We start from the raw sequence: 26425 nt of genomic DNA, 5'->3' as shown, positions 1-26425 counted from the left end.
TGTCCCCAGGGTAGACCGGCTCTGACGATTTGTTTACCAGACATGTTCTCTATATCAAACGGAATATACTCATAGTACTGTTACGTCACAAATGTATTTGTATTTTTTTTAAATGGGTGAAAGAATACAAGTTATTGACCGTCTGGGAAGGAATGTTATGGGTTCTTTAATAAATGTTAGAGATTTAAGTTGAAAATGGTCAGTGTGTATTGCTGTTAAAATAGATTTTATATTAAAAAAAAAAAAAAATTATGGTTGCCTGTAAAGTCGGTTTTACGGGCGAAGATTTTACGTGACAACGTCTTTTTCTCGGTAGAATATTTATTGATATGAATATTATTAAATTGCACAATAGGAACAAGGAATTGAATGAAAATAAGAATTGCACAAATTTTAACTATAGAAATATATTTTGTTTACTAAAACATTGTACATAATTTGAAATTAATTAAAATTTTTTATTGTAAATGGTAAAGTTGAATAAAACATTTACTAAAATTGGAATTTGAAATTCTTGCTAAACACAGTTAAATTCTAACTCCGCGCGTGGTGATTGGTCGGTTTAGTTCGTTTGTTTGGTCGCACTGTTATGACAGGTTAGAGGTTATAATTTGTTATTTTAAATGTTTGACTAGCAATACGCGCTGTTTCTTCTCAATCGACTGAATTACGATTGATTGCAGAGTGATTTAAACTAATAATTTACTTAACACTATCAACATTTGTCAATAATATGGCATAACCTATAAACTCAGTTTCTCAACTTTTGTGTCAATCTAACAATTAATCAATCAATCATAGTTTACGATAATGAAATATCAGTGTACAATTATTTACCTTTATTGTTGTAGTTGTTGTAAATGACGAATCTAAGCACTCCACATTTTCACGAATAAACATAGTTATCTGCTTTATCCCGTGCGGCGGACCCACAGTTATCTGCTTTATCCCGTGCGGATCCCGTGCGGCGGACCCACTGGACGGGCATCGTAACGTTACCGGGCGTTACACTTTTTCATGAGTGACTCCGAGCCGCAACCTAATTTAAGACGTTGTCACGTCAAAATGAATATTAGGAAAAAATTCTGTTTATATCTACGATATACATATATTGAGTTCCTATTCCAATCAATTTAACTTTAAAAACAGGAACAGGTTTGTCACTCAACTTATCTCTTTCTTCATATACTGTATGTGTTCTCTCTCTCTCTCCTCCTCCTCCCTCTGCTCCCTCTACTCCTCCTCCTCTCTCCCTTAATGAATTAGATAAAAAAATAGAATAACTCGCGGTTGTATTCTATAATTAATTGTTATATTAGTAATAATAACACAAGAAACAATGTTTACTTTACCTTTGGATTTTGCCCTCAACAAATTGACTGTATATAAGCCATTTTGTAAAGGCTGCTACAAAAGCCCTTCACCAACTTTGCATTTGGCGCTCTCAGCATTAACTGCAGTTTTGAGAGGAACTTCCAGTAATGCCGGTTGTGAACCTCTTATGTTTACTGTGTAAGACATCCCACGTCTAGCCAAGAGAGATCATGGAGGTTGAAAAGGCTTATTTCAACCATAATCCAAATTTATGATGTTAAATATACCGTAAATATTATATTTTAAAATTGTTTAAAAATATGTTTAAGGTGTATGGTATTCCTTAACAAACGTAGCATAGTATTTAACATAACTTCTAAATGATTAGATAGATTACGTTTCCAAAATAGAAAAGTGCACAAATTGATTTTCATTTTTAAGGGAATGTATTAAACAAGAGCGCAATCCCACCTCTATGTATTTTAGACAATGCATAGAGATAAGATAAACTTGTAGAGAGTTATAACAAAACAAAATTCCTGTAAGAGGCAGCCACTCATTATGTATCTGTTTGGTTTAATTATAAAAATTAACAAAAAAAGGTAAAGGAGCAAAACTCAACATTCAAACATTATTTTAATTGAATCATTAAAATTATTTTAAATATATGTACCTAAACCATAAAAATACATTGGGAAAATGTATATGAGTAGCCCAATAACTATAGCTTTGCTAAATTACATTTCTGAATGTTTATTTAGTATTCTCATTTGCGACAAAATGCATCACATCACCTATTTCACACACTTTGCACCACAATTTGTAATATTTCAATCCTTTAATGTGTAAAACAATGTCTTAAAAAATTAGTAATGGTTATTTTAAAAAGAACACAAATTTATTTGGTAGTAATGTTTTCCCCTATAATGCTTTTGGTGGCGTGGATAATTAACAGAAACTCCACAATCAGAGGTTGTAAGGTGTCAGAGCTATTATTCATGAGTGAAATCATTCCTAGAATTACATTATGTGATTCATTGTGATAAGACTTTCCATGAATTCATTACAGACAAAGGCGAAAAACAGAAATCAGAACCTGCAATGAAACCGAAGTTTATTTTCTAATTACTTTCAATTATACTGTACGTTAGTGGCAGTTTAATATATCGAAGATAAATAAACGTAAAGGGACAATTCTGATTATGCCATTTCATGGTAGGTAAGCACGTGGCATGGATAATAAATTTGTTATACCCCCACTCATTCTCACCATCAAAAAGGTTGGAGAAGATGGCCAATAAATTAATGTTTTTCTAAGACTAAATGTGTAAATACCTTTATAACCATGGTATAATTTATCAAATTTGCATTAACGGCAATGATATAATTTAATTTAAATAATTAATGATTAATGGAAAGAACTTTTTCCACCAAGAATATTACCTGGACCTCTCACTATTATACAACGCTAGGCGCCCCCTTAACCAGATACACAGTATCCATTTAAAATAGTTTCTTCACGGTTTGGGAGTCAATTTCCTATCCTAATGAAGTCTTGCCATGGTCAGGCACGTTGTTTCTACAAAAAATCTTAAAGAAAATAGAGATGGCCAGTAATGTAACTGCGCAGGTGACTGCAGGAGTCGTAAATTAATCGCGATTGCATGAATACCAATAACCTGTCAATCTGATAATCTTTGATCAACATGTTTTTTTTCACATGCGGAAAGGTTTTCGATAATCTAATGCTGTTTTTATTCTTGAACTTATTTTTTGTCTTGATTACTATTTTGATTCCTGCCGTTATTTTTTGACATTAGTAGAAACTATTATGTATTCAAAAGTCTGTCACGAAGATACATTTGGTTTTTTAAAAAATTCTCCACTTAACCTAAATAAATCAGATTTGAACTAAGATTTTAAAATTTGATCTGAAACGAATTTAATATTACTTAACTAATAACCTATTCATATGCCCAAAACCATTTGCCTGGTTTTATCCGTTCCATGATAGGTGTAATAAGTGCTTACCTTTAGTGATATATTAGACAGTAATTTATGTGAATTGTATATCTCTGAATGCAGCTTTAAGCGGAAGGCAACTCTATCTAAGGCTAAAATACCACCGCTAGGCTGACACGAAACAAGTACCGTGAATGAAGGTTGTAATAAACATTAAAATAAGTCCTCCATGTTTCACTAAAAGTAACCCCTAAATAACAGATGACGCAAAGCTCTGTATTTAATTATCTTAATTGTGTCACATATCAGGTAGCACTTGACGATAGTGAAAGTGATAACGCTTATCATGTTGCGGTAGCTGTAAACAAAACATCGCAGCACACAACGCTCTCGGTCATATCAAAAATCCTTATCTATAACCCGTAGTTAAAACATTTATTGCAGTGTAGATTGTACAGAGAACCTTCCATTATTACGGGGACACTACCGGAAAAGATATTAAGTTTACTTGTTGTTAATACTTTTATCCGTTAGATTGAGTATTTTTATGAGTGATATTTTATTGTCTCACACATACGCCACTGTCGAAAGAAAACACTTGAAACTACGCTAAACTCTAAAAGAAAAACCATTATAACAACAGTTTTACTTTAATTTGACAGAGGAAAGTTTTTGAAACAGGCCAGTAATGGTAAAGAAAAAAGTTCGAATGAGAGGGCAAAGAACACAAAGAAGCAACTTTGCATGAAAGCTTAAATGAAACAACTTTTGGAAATATAAAATTGAATGGTTACACAAATCATACAGGAAAAAAGGAAATGTCCTCTCCAGTACAAAGTTAAATACAAAAAATTTCACCAACATCGAATTGAGATGTTAATAAACATGCTTTTAAAAGCACATGAGGAAAGAAAGAAAATTATCATAAGGTAAAATCCCTCACGAGAAGACCACAAAGTAGATATAAATGATTTTAAAAGTAGTTTAATAAACTTAATGAGATGCACAATTAACTCTTTGCTTTTCAAAAAACATAATTAAAACTGGTAAAGAGTATTAAAGTATAATTAAAGTAACTTAAAAGATATTTAATACATGCATTTGTCGTGATATTAATAATACAAAAGAATAAGTTATTAGAATTAAAAAAAACAGTTAAGTGAACATTTTGCAGTATTTAGTTAATTATTCGCACATCTCTTGTGGCGATATCTTGTAAAAGCAACATTCATTAATATCATGCTCTAAGAATCGTGTAAAGAAATCTAATGAATTATAATTTTAAATAAAATTTTTTTAACGTGTGGTCCATTTGATGATTACCAACGACCCATTAACTCTTTCATGATTTATGAGCCATAATTAGTTATTAATCAGAAATACAAATGTGATTTTTAAAATTAATTTGACTCATAACAGACTGAAATCTGAAACAATCCTTGAATTACAAACGATTATTTCTGGTAAAACAATATTATTATTGTTGTGAAAACAGTGTTATGATTCTGCAGCTTTATTTGAATAATTTAAATTAGAATAATTAGTGCATATTTCCTTTTGAACTGTTAAGTAGGATAAATGATCAAAACAATACACTTCCCTCCAGGTAATGTCCTAATTAGCATTAACGTTATAAATTGTAAAATTCTAGTTCTAACTAACAGTTCAATGTTAAACCGGTTCATTAACCTGGAAAATGAATAGCGTATTTTAAACGTTATCAACTAAAGTTAACTTTGTCGTATCTAACTTGCTATCCTAAAGATAACAAACATTTAAAAGTTATTAAGGCTCTTGAATTTAAACCTTGAATGCACTTATTTTATTTATATATGGTATAAAATATTTTACGGCATATGTCTTATAACAACAACTTTTGTAGTGTATTAATAAGAAAATCATTGATGAGATGGAGAGTTAATGAAACATTTAATACAAAACGTAAAATATGTAGGGTATATAAATTACCCATTGGCAGGCGCGGCGCGTTGTAAAGATAAAAGTAAAGTAAATGAAGACGGCGCACCTTGCGAAATGTACAGGTGGCTGATCAAAGTGAGGTTTATTTATTATGTTTACATCGTGTTGTAGTATTACTCTCTTGCAGCCTGAAATTTGATTAAATATGTGCTATTTTATATGTTCATCTTAAATAAATGTCAGTTAAATCATTTGAGTTTTATGGAAAAAGTGCATTTAATACGATTTATAAATTTTAAGTGTTTAAGTGCAATTAAGAGTAATAGCCTACCTTGGATAGCTTGAAATTTATGTATATATATATATATATATATATATATATATATATATATATATATATATATACGTTAAATTGTATAAATGGCAATAGCCTTATTAGTACTTTTTGTGATTCAATGTTTATTGAAATTAATTATATATATATATATATATATATATATATATATATATATATATATATATATATATATAGTAAAAAATACGTCTTTTTACGTTTATAATGTGATATCCGAGATGTAAAAGGTGTTCAAAATTTACATCTGCTCCATGAATGTTAATACAAAATAACTAATGCACAGATATATCTCATTATATAGTTAAAACAATCTTGTTTACTTTACGTAATATAGGTGTAGTTATACGTGTCTTGGCATTTCAACGTCAAAATACAGGGTTACTGCTGAATTGTTGGTGTGAATATAGTTTACTTAATCAAAAAGAGTATTGAAGGTTGTTGACCGGATTAAAATAATCATAAACTTCTTTGTATATCATAATATTTAGCTAAACACATTTAAAACAAACAATTAGATACCATTAGATGTCATAATATTGTTACATATATAAGTTTAATCAGCGTCAAACTACCATACAAAAACTGACTATTCGGCTAAAAATAATGAGTTTTTCTCGGTAGTTGATGGCGATTTACCTATTAATCAAGTTATTAGTAATATCCGTCTTAAGTTATGTATGGTATATCAATTTCATGTTGCGTGCTTCTAGAATACATTGTAGTTGGAGAATTATTTACTCAATACAAGTCAAATTCAACTGCTATTTACGAATAATGAATTGGAAAGCTTCTGCGTAGATAATAATAAGGAAGATGAAATAGTAAATCACTCGCTTCACACGGTTAAACACTTTGTCAGGATGACAGGATGTCAGACATTTGCCATCGTTATGGTTATTAACACAACGTTTCGAGGATTGGAATCTATCCTCTTCGTCAGGTGGAGGAGGTATTAGTACATACAAATATAAAGAACAGCAAAGTGTTACATATAACTTAGCATTATGTTTATAATCCTTAAACAGCAGTCCTTGTTTTAACTTAATTCTAAATAGATTTTAATGAAAACGTTTGTTTCTTATCTTGTTACGAATGAAGCAAGAAAGCACGCAAGTAACAGTATCTTTAATAAACTTAGTTATAACTGTGCCATCAAGAGATCGTTGTCTTAAGTTACCATCTTGGAACTAAAATATGACACACTTCTACACAACACATTAAGTAATATATTATTTATGTATCACATTGTCTATATAACTTCACTAATCGTACAATTACTTCCAACGAAACACTTGGGAATTGCATAGAATTGGTTCCGCCGCTGCAAATACAAAAATAGTAGTGTTTTAATAAAACGGAACAAAAAGTGTAGTTTTAGTACAAAGGAATAAGAATCGAGGTTTACTACTCAGTGGCCAACTTTGGCAAATTATTCCAACCAATATCTAAGTTTTACTCCCCCAGTCGTGAGTAACCAGCTGTGGCTTTAATCGGAAAAGAAGTTTTCATTGTATTTACATAGGAGAATAATCTTCTCTCTGATTTATTATTATCGACTCATCTAACTCAGTTTGACTAAGCTTTTGTTGAAAACAGAATGTTATTATTTTTCCCATAAAATACCCTGATTGTAAGAGAAATTCGTAATTTCACATTAATTAGAGTTAGACAAAGGTAGAAATACGTGAGAAACGCCTTATAATACTTAGGTACGTAGAGCTGCCATTTTATAATGGATTCACTCATTCATTACAATTATTCATATTCAGTAGGTATGCAATTTCTACTCATATGTATGATTTAGTATCATAAACATCTTATATTCAACATTCATATTAATATACATATATAAATATATGACATTTTTATTTAGTTATCAAATTGCAATTGTAAATAGTTCAATTTTCAATTACCATTTATTCACAAAAAGTACCTGCTTTACCAGAATTTGCTAAATCTACATAAAGTTCGGCTTACCAAACGCTTGCAATGAAAGGGATAACGTACATAATCCGCCATTGATTTGCAGTGCTAGCGAATTAGAAAATCAAACAATTAATACACAATTAGAATTAAACTATAACTAAGACGTACATTTTACCAAGCAATGAGAAAGTTAAAGAAATTTAATGAGAAATAGCGATCGTTTCCCATGAGTATTGTAAAGTTAGTCATGTAAATACATAAACTCTTGTTACATTAACGATCTGCAAGACGTCACAGGAACTCTTGGTGAGCTCCGTTCAGTTCAAAACTTCCGCTGTAATTACCGGATACAAGAGTTCTCAACGGAAATGACGTCATCAAGGGGCCACAGAGGACGCTTTGAGAAGTTCCCATTACCTAAATAGCCGTTCTTCAAAGGCTGAGATCACCTGAAGAATTCTTTATGTGTATTAATATTTTTTCCTCATCGTGTGTAACAATTTATCATCTCTACGTTATTTTGTCTGAGTTGTAGGCCTAAAAACGTATCGCTTCGAAAACTATTCCTTTTCTGTGCTATGTAGGTTGAACAGAATCGCTTGTGCAACACATTAGTTCAATACTATCTTTAGCTTATAACTGTTGTTTTCTGATATTTCAAAGTGAAAACAGAATTATTAATACATAACATAATTAATAATTCTTTTAGTTTATGACTTATACAACCGGGAAATGCAGAATAGACATATAAACACAAGATAATTCACGTTACAATTGGGATAGTATTCTTCTTTCATAATTCAACTAATATATAGACAGAATACTTGTCACATGTAACATTTTAAATTTAAGTTAATATTACTTGCAATGAAACTAAGTTAAAATAAGTGGCCAATAATTCTTTTATTATATCAATATAGACCTTTTTGTTATGATCCGTGATAAATTTTCTCCCGAATAGTAACATACATAATTAGTTATTTAATGCCAACAAGTGTCTAAATACTGTTTTATATCCGTCTTCTTCAGTGGGAAAGAACAACAACACATATATTACTAGCCAGATCTAAAAGTTGTTTTCAATATTTCTTGGTTTAAAACATGTTGTAACGTAATTTATGTACATCTTTAAAACCTTCTTAACCTCATTTGTTTTACCGGATATAAGCACCAGGATATATAACAGCATGTAATGGGGGGTGGGGGGGGGGGGGGGTGGGGGGGGGGGGGGGTGGGGGGGGGGGGGGGTGGGGGGGGGGGGGGGTGGGGGGGGGGGGGGGTGGGGGGGGGGGGGTATATAATGAAACATCTGTTTATGTTAACCCTGAACCCTTTGGAAATATCGAATGTTTTAAAGCTTGGGGTACATATTTGAATTTTTTACCATATTTGCACACAAATTAATGTGTTTCATTAGTGATTCTTCCAAAAACTCAGTTCTTTTATTGACCCTGTGAACAAATTTATATGAAATTACTTTATCGTGTTAATTCTTAATCCTGATGTCTATCTCGATCAAAGGACAGTTAACAAAACGTTATCGCATACACATACGTATAGTGCAGGTAAAAGTCACAGAGGATTTATTTTGCCAGAAGCTTATTTCGTTTAAGAAGCTCTTTTTTAAGATGGCTCAGAAACACATTATGGTTGCAAGAGAAAAAAAACATTTCCTAACTATTGGGGATCAAAACTCATTGCCTAAGTTATAAACTTTTAGAGGTGTAAACTAGTTTATGATGCACAAATAAATTATATAATTGATTGTGTAATTGTAGTAGAAATTCTTCAAGAAACAATAACCTTCAATTATGATTTGATATACTATTAAGACGTATAGATAGAGTTACCAAAATGTATGTTTGTAGCCTATAGAAAATACAAAGATTGGTAGCTTTATGTATTTTAAGCAATCTTGAGGAATATTAGGTATTGGTAATGGAAAACTAACTTTAAGGTAATTTTTCTTTGAAATAAGATGCTGAACTTCAGCAATGAAACGATAATTTTGTTATTACTGTAATTGAATTGAATATTGGATAAAGGAGAGTAAACTATGGCCTGTGCCAGGCGATAAATTCTTTAATTTTTCAGTGCTTCTATGTGTCAATAACAGGCCTCCAGGGATCTCTCAGCGCCAAGATAATGGCCTCTTACGTCTCAAAAACTGCTTTCACGTTATATTCTTCTTCTTATATTAGCCTTAAATATATTGGAAATAATATTAAAGAAATCGAACCTATTTTTAAAATAAAAAATTTTAATAAAAATTAGACGGAAGGATTCAACACTCCTTAGAGAAAGAAAGTTTTTATCAAGAAGTGGGAAAATAATTATAAACTTAGAATTTAGCGTACCTTGAGATTTTAACATTCCTCTACTTCAGATACAAGTTTCAATATTTTTAATTTGGAAAAATTCCTACGAAAGTAAGATATGAAACTGCATTGCCAGATTGTCTAATTTTTGTTTGACATCTCGATCTGAAATATGTAATAATATTTTTTCAAATGTTTAAATATACGTACGTTTGAGTAACATTTTTATTTTCTATGCTCTCGTGACATGGATATCAAATGATACGAAAATTTTGCAGTGTATCATTAGGCAATGATCAGTTGATTTAAGCAATTGGGCCTTAATTTTGTCTTTATTTTTTAACGGAGGAAATATAGGAGATAGTTAACATTCAAAACAATTTGAAAAAATCGAAGTAAATTACAATTAACAAACCAGCAATTAAATAATTTACACATGAAAAAATAGTCAACAATATAAAATACAAAGGATCAATAAATGGACATACAGTATAGATATAAAATGCAATAATGAATAATAATAATAATGAGACGGAAATGGGACGGAGAATCCAACTCCCAAAATATTTTTGGGAATGCATATATTTGTGTGAAACGGCTTAAATACTGTTTCTAATGTTGGTATGATTGGAGCTGGAGTGGGGATGGCTGTTTATTTCCCGCGTATTGCAGTTGAGAACAGTGAAAGTCAAGCATTGGCGTTCGAACAAAGTGAGGTTAGGTTGCATATTACTGTAGTGCTGTGTTAAAATGCACTTAATTGTTGAAGAACGTGTATTCGTGATTGAAACTTATTTAGTAGATGAAATCTCCTGATGTGTGTCGGCAACGATTTACGGACACATTTGAAAAAGAAGCTTGTAAAAGTGTAATACAGAAGTTTGTTAAACAGTTTCTTGAAAAAAAACGATTCAGTGTTAGACAAGCGTCGTGACAGGCAGCTGTCACTTTTAACTACACGAGTCGTTCAGAATATTAGAGCACTAGTTACGAGATCTCCACATAAATCTTTGCGAAGACTAAGCCAGGAAAAGAAAATTTAATTAGGTTCAGCCCACACTGCTGTGAGGACAGTACTGAAATTTTATTTATACCAAATGCAGGGTTTCCATGAACTGAAGGATGCTGGTAATATAAAAAGAGTTCACTACTGCCAATAGTTCAAGATATTCATTAGAGACCACATTTACAAGAGGAATAACGTTAGTGGTGGCTGCAACAGGATGGAGCCACTTGCCATACAGCTCGCTCTAGTATGGAGATGTTAAAGGATTTTTTTATTAAGAATAATTTCAACAGGTTTGTAACCACCGCGATCCCCTGATCTGTCTATTCTTGACTTTTTAATGTGGGGCTAATAATGTAGTAGCAATACGTTTGTTATTTTAAGAGTTTTAAAAGTCTATAGACATTCAGTCAGATTTTATGGGAAAAAATATAAGTACTCATATCAATTCTATTTATTAGTAAAAAGGTTAACAGTTTAAAAGTTGTACCAGGATTATTTATTACAATTCTGAAAGATTTGTAAAAGTAATCAATGTAAAAGAAGATATTGTGCTAGTTTTATTGGATTCAGGTAACAAACAAGTCTAGGTCTCCAGGCGTATCTGCTGAATATAAACCAATACTCAATAACCTGTACCGGTAATTTGTATCGGAAATGATTGTGGTTATTGTTGAGGAAGAGATGAGATTTTCTAAGCTCAAAATATTGTTATGAAGAAATTACTTTGGACGATAAGGAATTCAATTTGTATGGATAAATCTATCTGTTTAGAACATTACAAACTAATGTATGTTATTTTATCAACACTAAACTTATATATAACTATAGTTCGAGTGTAACTCGAATTTTTCATGTCATTATGGAGACAATCGCTGCTACTATCGCGGCTGTCCTAAAATCGGTACATGAAAGTAAGTTTTTATAAAAAAAGAAAGAACAGTATACTTACATTTTTAATTAGCAACAGTCATCACACAATAGAAAAGGTCGACGTAAAACATGATACCGTGCCAAAGTGTGCTAAAATAACAACGCATTCAAATTCTATAATAAACAAACGAGTAAGGAAAACTTACAAAATTTAAAACACAAAACGCTTCGATTTAACAAGCAAAAAGCGATATTTTAAAAGAAAATAGCAACGCGACACTGTAAATTAAATTGTCTTATAGCCGTAAACAGTTTCAAAACTGGTGACAGAAGACGTGCAAGGAATGTGACCCAGAAAGCAGGCGACATGTCTTTACTCAATGCAGAGTAAGTGAAGTGTTCCATTGGTTGGATATTTGCTGCATAACAAATACGTGTTGGCCATGTTTAAGGGGTATTATGTACCGTTGTCATTGGTGGAGTAAAGTTCTACTCGGACGATTCTTTACAGAACCACCTGCTGTCAGTTCTAGGAATCGATAAGTATGTGATCCTGAGAACTATGACCGTCCATCGTAGAGCGATTTCATTACAAATCCCAACTGCACGAGTCTTGTAGTGCATTACACTGAACAATTCTTTACAGAACCACCTGCCGTCAATTCTAGGAATCGATAAGTATATGATCCTGAGAACTATGACCGTCCATCGTAGAGCGATTTCATTGCAAATCCCAACTGCACGAATCTTGTAGTTCCTTGCCCTACATAAAGTAAATGAATTTTCTTTGATCAAACCAGTAAAATTAATTACGAAAATCAAATAAAAATAATACATAGCCGTACATTTTAAACTAATTTTAAACATTGCAATATTGTTTAAACAATTGTAATTTTATTCTAAGGAATTTAAGAAAATGAACCATTAACACTTAGTAGCATCTCTAGATAATTTCTAATTCCACCTTGTAAAGATTTTAAGTTAGGAATGAGGTTATTAAATTTAACAATTAAGCATTACATTCGTTAAAAATATGTGTCTCATATTGTAAAAATATGTGTCTCATATATAACAATTGTGTATAATACAAAAATGTCAATCATCGGATTGGTAAAATAAAAGTTAATGAATGAAAAAACTTTTCTGCAGAGACTTTGAAATATGGTGTCCAGAACGAGGGCTAATTGTTTGAGCTTGGAACAAAGCTAACGGTACCATTTACAGCGACAAATGGGTCGCTAATGGCAGGATTGCACAACACTCTCAAAAGCTTTTAGTGGATTATGATCACACTTCAAATGACACAGTTTTCATAGAATCAATAATTTTCTGAAATGATTGAATGGATTCTGTGTACTCAAATTCAGTGATTCACACATTATATTCAAGAAGATGAGATTTTACATCTGTGATGAAAATAGATGTAGGAAGGCGTCTTTTGACTAAATCATATCGTGTACTTATTGTATGAAATTACACCTAGAACATATAAATAAAAAATATATAGCTTTATTCTCCTCATGAAGTTGTACTTTACAACACAAAAATTATTCATATTTAAATTTTTGAATTATTAAAACAATGAAATAATAAAATTGTACTTATTCTAAGATCCAGGTTGACCCCAAAAAGAAAATAATAACAACAAAAGATGTGCATTTATGGCTAACCTTATACATATCAATGTAATAATCTACAAATTGAACTAATTAAATAGCTCAAAAACAAAACAAAACAAAATACTAAACCTTTTTGTATTTACTAAAAAGAGAATTATTTACAATAATTAAGTATAGCGTACAAAACATAATACTTTCTGTTCATAACAAAATGGCTAAACCAATGATATTTTACACGTACTCACATACGTACACACTCTTATACAGATACATACATATAAATACATACATACCGCATACATATGTACACATGAAACTTATATGGATGCATACAGTTGTTACCCAATCTCAACACACATATATGGGATAAAACACACACACACACACACACACACACACACACACACACACACACACACACACACTCACACACACACACACACACACACACACACACACGTCTTGTATTTGGGTAGACTTTAGAAATATGCTACAGACACTTTTATCCAACAACAAAATCCTTGAGAACCGGTTAGTATTGCTTTATTGTAGCCGTATAAGAATATAACCGCAATTTCAAAATATACGGGACAGTAAAAACTAACAATATTGGGTACTAGTATATATATATATATATATATTAAAGTATATATATATATATATATTATATATATATATATATATATATATATATTTATTTTTGTTTTATACCTTTTTTGAAAACGGCAAAGCCGAAATATTAAATTAAATTTATACCAAGAAGTCCAATAATTGTTATAATAGAGCAATTCTGCATTTATACACCCGAAGTATATTAGACAAGTTTTTAAACTTGTGGAGGCCAATAGAAAGGTTAGGTTAGGTTAGGCTAGGTTAAGGTTAGGATAGGTTAGGTTAGGTTAGGTCAGGTTAGCTTAGTTTAGGTTAGGTTGGGTTAGACAAGTTTTTAAACTTGTGGAGGCCAATACAAATTTATGTCTCCCCACATGGCTTCAAAACAAGTATTCGTCATCGTGTCGGCGACGCCACATGAACTCAGAGACCTTGAACAGAACTACGTTCACTATGAAGAATACGCTTTTCTTGTAGAAAACGCACGGCACTTTCTTTGCAATTTATTTCATTGCTTACAGTAAAAACGACATTTTCAGTCTGTACTTAAACTCCACTGACCAAAGCAGCGTACGCCCAGATAGCGGCTCGCATACCGCGGCAGATGTGGGTCGTGTCAGCTGATAAGGAAAGATAACGATTACCTAGATAAGGTCTACAATTCATGTTTCTTCTTCTTTAAGATAGTAACTGTGGTAATAACTGTTCAATACGTAAAAATAAATGTCCTGTTTCTGTATAAAATATATTTTGAAATTGCGGTCCTCTTCTAAAGAATACCCTAAATTTTTGAGACCTTTGCGTCATAGTGGCAACCGCAATTCCCAATGAGGTCCAGTCTTCTGTAACATTTTCTAGTTGAGCCACTTTGATAATTATTATTTTTGCAACAGTTCTGGATAGTTTGATAGTTTTTTTACAACATCCTTAATTTTCATTCTCCAGTAGTTTTCTTGACAGTTTCATATATTCAGTAGGGCTCGCAATGTTTAAGTTGGTATTCAGAAGTCTCGAGTCTACAATGAGATGACAGTTTGCTACAACTGGCAGTGCCGACTTTGGGAATTGGCATGTTATTGAGGGTTTAATCTAGTCCTATGCCCAGTATGGGTGGATGTTGAGAGTATCATATTGAATCGATGGCGGGAAAGTATTCTAAAACATGGCTTGTATGGACACCATTGTTCGAGTATATTGGTCGGTTATCTCAGCATTCCTACCTTTCTTATCTCACTATGTCCCACATGCGCCGCACGGCAGCAACATCCATTACAATGGGCGTACACTGGTCTACACATTGTCACTAATATGGATACTTGTGACGTAGGTATGGTGGGAAAAGTTGATTCAATGCGAATGTTGAGTTCAGCTGCACTTCACTGATGCGGCGTCTGACATCTGGCACTGTCACATATTTGACTCGGGGAATCTGAAGTCCACGTCCGTCTGAAGAGATCCTAAATGTTATGTGTAGGAACCTCGGTTGTTCCATCGAGTTTTGAGATGTGTCTAAATCATTGTAGTGCACTCAATTGCGCACCTGATAGGATAATGACCTCTTCATCTCGATTACGATTTATTTTGTAGTCTAGGTGTCTCTGATGTCGAAACGGTGCTCTAAAAAAAAAGTTGGTTTTTGAGATTCATCATCACCGATGTCTTTAGGATCTCTCTAGGTTTCAAGATTCAAGCCTGACAGCGTCGGAGTCCAGACGGTGCACTAAATGGAAGGTGAATTGAAGCTGGTTATCATTGCATGGAGACATGCTTCCTACGTTATCACCAAACTTTCCAGAATCATCCATATAACATTTAAAGCAACCATGAACATTTAATTTTACTGTAGATTCTACAGGTTTTGAGTAATGGCAATTAGACCTCAGCGTTAAGGGTTCTTTTAACTCCTAGTGTAAATGTAGATATGTTGCTTTTTGTAGTTGTTTGACTTTAAATAATCAATCCAAGTGAGTCTTTTGTGATTTAGGAAGATTTTTTTTAAGATCTCAAATGCTCGTGTAATACAAAATTCAAGTACATATTTGGGTTCGGAACTCATTTCGAACTAGCTCAGTTGGTTCTAAAAACAAGATTGATAAATTATTAATCTTTGGGTCATTAATTCACATGAATTGCACTTCAACCAAATAAAGGGTTAATAATTGTAAGTAACCTTGATGTAAGTGTAAAGTAGTATTATTTGCTGAGTGTTAGTGAAGTCTATCACTTGCATAAATGTAATTTTTTTGTCTTTATATTCGCACGTTATGTCAAAAACGGGCTGAGCTATAGACTTGTGTAGAAGCTTCATTTTTTAAATGAGGAACACTACGTTCCATTCTGGTGCATATCACTCTATGGGATTTGGCTTTTCATTAATCATTTTAAAAATCCAAAATCTGTTTACTGTAGTGTAGACTTTTATTAGGCTATTTAAACACTAATATGAAACCTAATTTAATGGGGAAAATTCGAATACCCATTACCTATTATTTATTTTTGTGGTATGATACCTCGAGAAAAATTCATCAGTAAATTGGAAATTTCGCATTAAATTACATTTATTCATAGACAAGAATGAGTTTTATGATGTTGCATGATCAACTATGGAATTTTTCGGAGCTTCGTGGAAATATTTCCTGAGTAGGTTTACACGATTTCTCTGTTGTTTGCTAGGGTTTTGTAAACATTTTTTTACCGAATTAATGCCTATCGTTCTATCTGTTAATATTGAAATTACTTTTGGATTTGAAATTTTGCATTATACCTCAGCGAAGCCTGTTACGTGACACGTCGTATGTAATAGTCAGGATAGGTTAATTAGCCCAATTTTCAAACGAAAATATCGTTGTAAATGCAATTATAAATTATCAAGTATGTTTTTTTTTTATTCAACGGTGTTGAGCATTTGTTAATGTATAAGATGTGGCATTGTTAGTCCTAGTTGAAAGAAAATAATACTATTAATTTAATTGCTTTACTTGCAAAAGTTCACCTGACTACAAAATGAATATGGAAAGCCTTGTTTGAACAGCACTGGACTGTTGTCTATAAGGAGCGTACTTTTACATATATTATTCTGAAGGCGCTACACCATAGTTACTACATTGTAATAGAGTTCGCAGAAGAAACGATGGCTTCATATATTTGATATTTCGTAATGTTTGTAGTCATTGATTTACGTATAAAAACATATATTTTAAATCTAAAAATAAAATTCGAAGATTTGTAATTTGAGTTACTTTAAAAAATATAAACATAAAAAATGCATACAATATCAGTATGAGTCCTGAGTGTTTATGAAACAGAAAATTCCACTATTATTGTGAAAAATGGCACGCCGTTTATTGTGTGAAACAATATCCGATTTTACATACACGTTGTTATATAAATCGTAAGACTTCTAGTCTCTGCGTATATTTTTCATCCCAAAGCTGCAGTTTTAAGTGGTTGGAATTATTTTCCAGGTAGTGGGTTACACCATAAACTAATGACGTGATGTGACATATATTTCTCCTCTTTGCACATCACTTTGAGTGACATTAGTTTATCAAATAGAGCATTACACACTTGTGTCAGTAACACAATATGACTGGCATTGTGTTAGTAACATGCCACACTCGGAAATTAACTTGCGTTATCAAATGGTGAGTTACAAACTTGTGGCAGTAACACAGTGAGAGGAAAGTTGTGTCAGTAACGTGCCACTCGAAAACTAAGTTCTGTTATCAAATGGCGCATCACACACTTCTACCGGTAGCATAGTGTGAGTGACATCGTGTTAGTAACATGCCACTCGGAAACTAAGTTCTGTTATCAAATGGCGCATCACACACTTCTACCGGTAGCACAGTGTGAGTGACATCGTGTTAGTAACATGCCACTCGGAAACTAAGTTCTGTTATCAAATGGCGCATCACACACTTCTACCGGTAGCACAGTGTGAGTGACATCGTGTTAGTAACATGCCACTCGGAAACTAAGTTCTGTTATCAAATGGCGCATCACACACTTCTACCGGTAGCACAGTGTGAGTGACATCGTGTTAGTAACATGCCACTCGGAAACTAAGTTCTGTTATCAAATGGCGCATCACACACTTCTACCGGTAGCACAGTGTGAGTGGCATCGTGTTAGTAACATGCCACTCGGAAACTAAGTTCTGTTATCACAAATGGCGCATTACACACTTCTACCGGTAGCACAGTGTGAGTGACATCGTTTTAGTAACATGCCACTCCGCTCGATCGGTCGGTGTTTCGTGTTGAATGCTGATGCTACTAACATCTTGAGTTCGCGCATGCGCAGAACGCTTTACCAATCAGCTGGTCTGTCTGCACATTAAGATTATGCTATTCGGAGTTGTTTTTTTTTATACGTGACATAGTTTTGTATTTTTTTAATTCCGTTTCTGGATCAAAAAGATAGAGTTGCCGGTTAAATTCAATTCTTGATAACGTATAGTACTAGGTTTCAGTACTTTGCGCAATTAATAGAATTCCACTCAACTTCACTATTAATATTACACTTTTTTCAAAATAAAGCACGCGATAAATTTTTTATTTAAAATTAAATTAAAAGCTTCTTTGGTTGTTTCTTGTTCTAAAACGTTACATAATGAATGTTTATTTTAGCTACATTATCTTTATTATGGTATATACTATTATAAAGTAAGAGTAGGTAGAGGGGTCAATATAAATATTTAAAATAGCAGCACACAACTTGTTATCCATCAAATAATGTAACTTACAAAAGCCAACTCCAACATGTCCGTTGATAAAAATCTTCAACATCAATATAAAACGAAAATTTGTTAAATAAAATTATATAAAAATTATTTTGTACTTCTTTATTAAGCAACTTGACTAATATTTGAGAAGTAGGCTTAAAAACTTTCCTTTTCTATTAATAAAAAGTGGTACTAAAAATATTAGAGAGTATTCCAGGTACAATAATCCCAAAACGCAAACCCAAAGATGCGTAAATTCTTATGTAGCCTTAAGCAATGACAATAATCTATTTCTGAACATGGTAATAGTTCATAATACATTTTTTGTTCGTTATTATTCCTCAAAGTGTTTATTCAAATTGGTTTGTAAGTGATTATAGTTTGTAAGTAGTCTTTTTATAATTGAATCCACAATAGGACATAAAAAACTACTGTTCTTTGAATACTGGAGGTATAATTTAGACTATATTTAAATTAATTTATAATTTATTTGGATTGTACAAAGAATAGAGGAGTTTGTTATTTTAAAAATTTTGAATTTATCTGTACCCTCCATTTGGAAAAGGAGGGGGAAGGGATGCTTAAAACTGAATTAAAAACGTAAAAAGTATTGTGCTTTTGATTTAATTTTGCTTATTTTTCACTTAAAGGGGAAGGAGTGCTTTATTTGAAATCCATATATTATGTTAGATAAATATATACGTTTTCCATTTTAGTTACGTTACCGGGAATAAATTGCATTTACTAAATAAATTTCCTTTGAAAACAATTATTGAAAAGATTTAATATAGTTCACACTTAACAATAACCTCAAATTTTTTAAAATGTTGAACTTTGACCTTACTGTGTTTACGATTAATTCATAAAACTTACTAATGATACAAAAAATAATGACAGCGGAAGAATGTATATTGTACGTCACAAATGTGTAACAATGGAGTATATGGTGTGTGAAGAAACCGGGGCTTTGTTGTTGTGGTCGCCGTTGTTAGCTAATGTTATTTATCATCGCTGAAAGAGACTCTATAATGTTACTTCCTCATTTTCTGGGGCCATAATATTATTTCGTGCATAATATTGCCAACTCAAACCATTCATTAGGTCTCATTTTTCATTTAACTACAAACCTAATAATGGTTTAATGTAGTATACTCGATGCAAAATGAGAGTTTTACCCTATTTATCCAGTAGAGATTAAACATTTTATAGAAATTTCCTTTCATTTGTATCATACAGGATGGTTTTATGGATATACTATGACGTTTATTATTACACCATTACACAAGGCAGGAAATACGTCACACTCGTACCACGTAACTAGATCCACTGAAGGTGGACGGAAGGATCGGACGGTCGCTGGACCTTCCGTCTCATTCGAGAGCTTCACCCTGGATAGATCGTGGCCGCGGGGAGATAGATTTTTACCTGTGTCAGTTCCTGACGGGGCACGGTTACTTTAGGAAGTACTTCTACAGGATGGGGGGGTTCGCCTCGGTGTGCTTACTGCCCGGAGGAGGATGATGATGTTCATCACACCTTCTTCGCTTGCGGGCACTTCACCGAGGCCAGGCGAACGCTCGCCACCACAGTTGGCGATGTTTTCGGCAGACACAATTGTGGAGCTGATGCTGCAGAGTGAGGACGCATGGAATGCAGTCACCATTCCAAAACAAGTAGTCCTGGATGGGACATAAGACACACGGACCAGGCAAGATGTAATCCGAAAGGGTTCCGGCCTTGGCTCTCCGTGGCCCATAGGGGGTTTAGTACTCCGTGGCCCAGTCCGCAAGGGAGTCTCTCACTCCGTGCGCAAATGCATTCCCTCTACGTAAAAAAATATCGAGCTATTCAATGATACTTTTCATCATGATACAAAAAATACACAAAATCTTTTAAGAGGAAACGCACCACTATTTTACAGTTTATTTTGGTGTTCTAATCAGTTGTTTGACATAGTACTGTAGAAACAAATAACAGAATCGCACTAATGTGGTTACATATTTACAACAAATACCATTAGTGCTCCTATTGGCCAAATCAGAATTTCAGTTGTTTATACAGGGGAAGACATGCTTACATAGGGAAATAATTGTTTACATAGGGAAAGTAATGTTGTAGAGAGGAAAAATCATCTGATTTAGCTCGGAGGGGAATGATGACTTTCGCATATCTCAGCTACATGAAATATTAGCCGATTAACATACAGAATGATGAAAATCAATTTTTACAGAAAAAAAAAGAAATTTTTCCAGCCAACTGAGTCATAGGTTTCAATGATGCTGATCCAAATCCCATGTTTGATCATGCAGCATAAAACTCATGGAAAATTTACCAAAGTCTACAGATAAAATCTGTCTTTATTTATCTCTCCGCCTGATACATTTAAGTTCAAAAATAGTTACGTTTCATAGCAGTGTTTGAATAATAAACGTTCTGGTGAGGTAGAGAGGGTACTAAAACGCAAGGATGTGCTGTAATCAAATGTAGTAACCAAATTTAACAATGAGTTTCAATTATATTATATCTTGTTGAGTATAAATAAACACCATGTGGTAATATGGTACAGGTAAAAATCTCATTGTAAAAAATCTACTAACGCTCAGCCATATCCCACAGAGTGAAATGCACCATCATCGAACTCAGTGTTACCCATATGAAAACACAGCTTTTGCACATTTAGAGTCTATAAGTCATTTCGTTTTCAAGGTATCATGCGGAAAGACAGGCAGTTAGAAAAACAGATAAAAAGAAATACAATTTTCCAGCACCTCGAGTGATAAGCTTCGCTTACGCACAACCAATTGCACTATGCAGGGTGGCCCACGAGTAAATTTAAAAACCTTCCCAGGTGGTTTCCACTCATTAAATATTGAAAACATTCATATAAAATATGTGTCTAAATATCTATTAATATAAACGTTTTGTTAAAGAGCTACGGCCTTCGACAGATTTCGCGCTATTTTCTAGGAAATGACAGAAATAAAGCGGAATTGATGTTTTTATGGCGTAAAGATAGTTGTTAATTTTATTGGGTTTTATGTCAAATGAAATGAAAAATTGAATGAAATACGTCCAAGTCCTGTTAGTCCATTATGTTAGTTGCACATTTCTGAGTTATCAGATAGAATATGCAAAATTCGGTCTCAAAAAACCATGCCTTTAAGTACATTAACTTCATTAAATTGGTAATAAATACGCAAAATTTTCAACCAACATCTTTATATAATTTTATTCCAAAGATAGAAATGTAAAATAGACTAATAATAAACAAACACAAAGTTAAAAAAAAATTAATGCTTACTTAAATAAACTCATACAAGAAAATCCAATATCTGTTTATCAAATTAACGTAAATACAAATGATGTTGAATGAAGATTTCTCTATTTTTAGGAGCTTCGTGATAAATACATTTCCTATATCTACTCAGCAGAAGTTATTTCATTCAATTTTATTTCTTAACTTAAAGTTAACTTTAGTCGTATTCGCGCATACTCGTCACCAGGCAATTGAGTTTGTCAAGTAAAAATTCACAGCCCATTTACACGAGAAATAAATCAGTAAAAAGAAAAAAGAAACAAGATAATTAAAGAGTGATTTAGTAGTAATTGGTTCTGAACTGGTGAGCTATATCCATTATGTACGCACTTAAATATATCGTGATGGACCATAGGTGCTTTTATATAATCTATTAGTACCTGAACATTATTCAATCCACCATATTTGAGCGGATTACTTCCAGTCTATAAACCACTAAATGGGCATTAAATACATTTACATAATTCCATCACAAATAATATCCTATTGGTTCCAGAGAGCAGTTAACTGAATTAATTTCCTCTTTATTTGAACGGAGATTTATAACAAGAATATGTTTTCCTACGAGTATTAAAAACCTGGTAACGGTGATAAAAATACCATACTGATCGTTAATTGGTCAGGTCACGGAAAGGCTCCGCCCTCTTTTGCGAACTTCGAATATATAATGGTCCCATCAGTGTTGTGGTTTAACAATTTTTGGCTGAAAATGGTTTTCAACAATGATGCCGAAATATTTAAATATTTTAATTGTTATAGTAATTCTTGGACGCGGCGTGAAGCGGGAATCCTGGATGATTATCAATGGCTATTATCAAGAACACTGCAGCATCCCCAGATTAAGGCGGCAGTAGTTGTCAAGAGTGTGGGAAGGTGAATAACTGTCTTAGAGGTTATATATGCGCCGATCTGAATATTTTTGCTGTGTCAAGAGTAGAGCTGCTGCTCTTATCTTTCGCCAGTTGGATTGATTGCCTTATCTTGTTATTTCATGTTGTTGCCTGTTGGAGGAAGGATTGTTACTGTTTGATACTTCATAGTTTATACCTTCTAAACTTTTAGATTATATTCTTGTTGCCTTTTCATCTTCTGCTAATATTATTGTTTTGTCTGTTGAATGTACATTGACTGTTTTAGTAAGCTTTTTTAGTGCATATCATTGTTGCTAATTTTATTTTCCTTATTTTTGGTGTTTTGCAGTTTCTTAGTTAATATTATGTACATACGTTGATGTAGTTCGTTATTCATTTTCATGGTGTAATACAGTTAATTGTGCATATTTTGACCATATTTTCTAATTTATTGTTCACCACGTAACAAAGGTAAGTGATATGTGGTTAGTTAATTTAATATTAGTATTCAAAAGTAATTCCATACAAGCCTCTATAAATTGAGTGTACTTGTGAAATGGTGTAATTTACTGCCATGTATGCTAAGCAAATACATGGAAATAGACTAAAAATAAATCAGTGATCGAGGACATTGGCAGACTCATAAATCAGTGACCACTTTCGAAAAATTATTGTAACAGACTCAACATAAGTTGATGGACCATTATTAAGAATACATACAAACTCTAAATGATATAAATATAATACACATACAATATCATATGTATCTGTAAAAATTATATGTATAGCAATGGCTGAAATTAATACAACAAGTCAGTGATTAGAAATAGATTTAGTAAACATGTATATATCAATGTTGTTCGAAATATTTGCTAATATTCACTGGTAGTTGAAGGTTTTATAGTTCTCTATTGATTAAAAAATTCACAATTTAAAAATATATGAAACCAATATTAATATGCGTTTAATTAGTACATCGTATACTAAAGATCACGTACGAATACTGAACTTATTTACAATTGGAAAGTTTGTATAAAAAATGTGGTGTACGTTAGATGATATTATTTAAATTTGAGTAGGCCTATAATAAATTTAAAAAATGTATTAAAGGATTACTGACGCAAACGAATAAAAAATTAATTTCGACTTAAGGTAATGAATAAATTTCTCCCCCCCGGGACAGGCAGAGTTATTGCCTTTAATCCCCAGATACTAATCTGCTTAACTAAACCTTAGTGATTGCAGATTTTTATTCCACCGAAAAAATGAACCTATCGCTTTGTTGCTAGAGATTTTTCACTGCATTGTGTTTTAATGGAAGTGGTTAGGTTTTAAAATCTTAACATTTATTTTCTTCAACGAATTAAAAAAATTAAAAAAACCAAATTGTTATTATTACGCTTCTTAACTCTTATAAAATATCGTATAACTATAATATAATTTTGTGGAAGTATAAAACACATCTTTGATTTTAAAACTAATTGAGATGTAAACGAATCAGTTAATTATTGAAAGCTATAAAAGGTATAGTTGATTTGTAGATAATACTGAAGTGCATTAAAAATTATTTCAACAGGTCATGTAATTATTAATTCAGAAGTGTTTGGAGATAGCAAATGTCATTTAACCACCTGTGGAAACACAGTACCCGCGTTCAATACTAGTTACGTTAAGTTAATAAACTGTAAATACGTCAGACTAGAGTGACTTTTTATGTCATAGTTGTATAACATAATGGGATAAGCTCACAGTGGTGAAGTACAGGCTTCCATACTTAGTCAGTCAGCGACATTTTGGGACGCCAACCATCATACTCGTGTTAACTATCTACCGTAATATTTATATAAACATTAGATATGGTATATTTTAACCCGTGTAGCAAGTACGTCCTTGAAGTTACATTCTGTATTGGCAAACCTGTCATTTGAGTGACTGAAATACTTAATTTCCGTATGCTTGTCTGTCTGTCTGTTATGTGTCTCTTTGTCTGTCTGTCTGCCTGAATCGGTGCTTAAACCTGTAGTTTTCCGATACTTTGGAATTTCTTAGAAAAATTAGCAAATAATAAATATGAAGGTATGTCCTAAAACCTTTAGTTTTTACACACACACACACACACACACACACACACACACACACACACACACACACACACACACACACACACACACACACACACACACACACACACACACACACACACACACACACACACACACACACACACACACACACACACACACACACACACACACTGGAAAACCTACTTCGGCCAAAAAGAGTTCACTCGCACAGTCATAGTTTAGTTTGCCTCTTTGTCCCGATGAAGAAAATACGTATATTGTATACGTACGTAGATCAGTGAAGCCCACTGCGTTTCTAAAATGTCTATTTCAGCTGTTAAATTCACTTCTGGTCTAATTTACGAATGTATATCCCGCGGCTTATTTCAGTTTGCCTTATTATTCCGGTCAAGACAACATACATATGCAAGCCCGGAAATCTACTTCGGACAAAAAGCGTCTACTTGCGTATACTTAATATTTTCGCAAATTTAAATTCAAATGAATGTCTGCATCTTCAATGAACTTCAAACGAATGATTTAACAGCTTCTTAGTAATTTAAATTTCATGTGGAACAGAAATATTATTATTTTAAAACATTCTACAATTATTCCGAGAGATTTAAATCTTTTCCCTTGATACAAAAAATATTTGAAAAAAGCATGAACTAAATAATTGGTCCAGCCTTTTTCGACATTAACCCTTACGAACATAATTAGCCAAATTAAGTTTTTATTAGAATCGTATGTTTAAAAAAATAAGCCCCTATACCACTATATACGTTTAACATTGTAGTTTCAACCACTCATTAACCACCATCCTGATTATTTAGGTATACACTTAAAAGTATTTTGCATTATTAATTTCTTAATACTTAACTTATGGCTTAAAACATTCTAAAATGTACCCGTATTCAAGATTCTAAGTGATATTTGGATTTGACATTGTATTCTGTTTCATATACATTTTAAATTGAATTTTATAACATCATGTAACATTTTGTAACATCTGAAATAATAATGTATCTCAATAAAAACAACAAATATCGAAGTGTATCTTTGTATCCGTTTAATCTTAGTCTGCCTGGAACTGGCTACAGTCACCTATCCACTGTAACCTGACTTTCCAAATTCTTGTGATTTCTAGAAGTAGGTGGAGACGAACGGACACACGCACGCACGCACACGCGTGCACGTGCACATACACGGAAACAATTGTTACGATAAATAAAACAAACACCATCGTTGCAAGCCCTAAATCTGCAAATTCGGAAACGCTAGGACATCATCATTCCGAGAAACCTTATTCATCACATATTACTCCTTCCTGTACTCACCACACATTACTCTTTCCTGTAATAACAGTTTGAAAAGAGAATACTATATTTAAAACATAAAAGGCCACACTGTTCTTCTAATATATAAATTAATCATATATTACAATAAACTCAGTTAATTATTAATTTTAAAAAGTAGTTATAATTAGTACACTAAGACTGCTAAATTTTCTTAAGCAGTAATACACTCTATTTAATTACTAATACCGTGCCATTCTGAAACAACA

Source organism: Homalodisca vitripennis, chromosome 1, assembly GCF_021130785.1.
Source record: "Homalodisca vitripennis isolate AUS2020 chromosome 1, UT_GWSS_2.1, whole genome shotgun sequence".
Taxonomy (NCBI): Eukaryota; Metazoa; Arthropoda; class Insecta; order Hemiptera; family Cicadellidae; genus Homalodisca; species Homalodisca vitripennis.
This window is presented reverse-complemented; position numbering follows the sequence as displayed.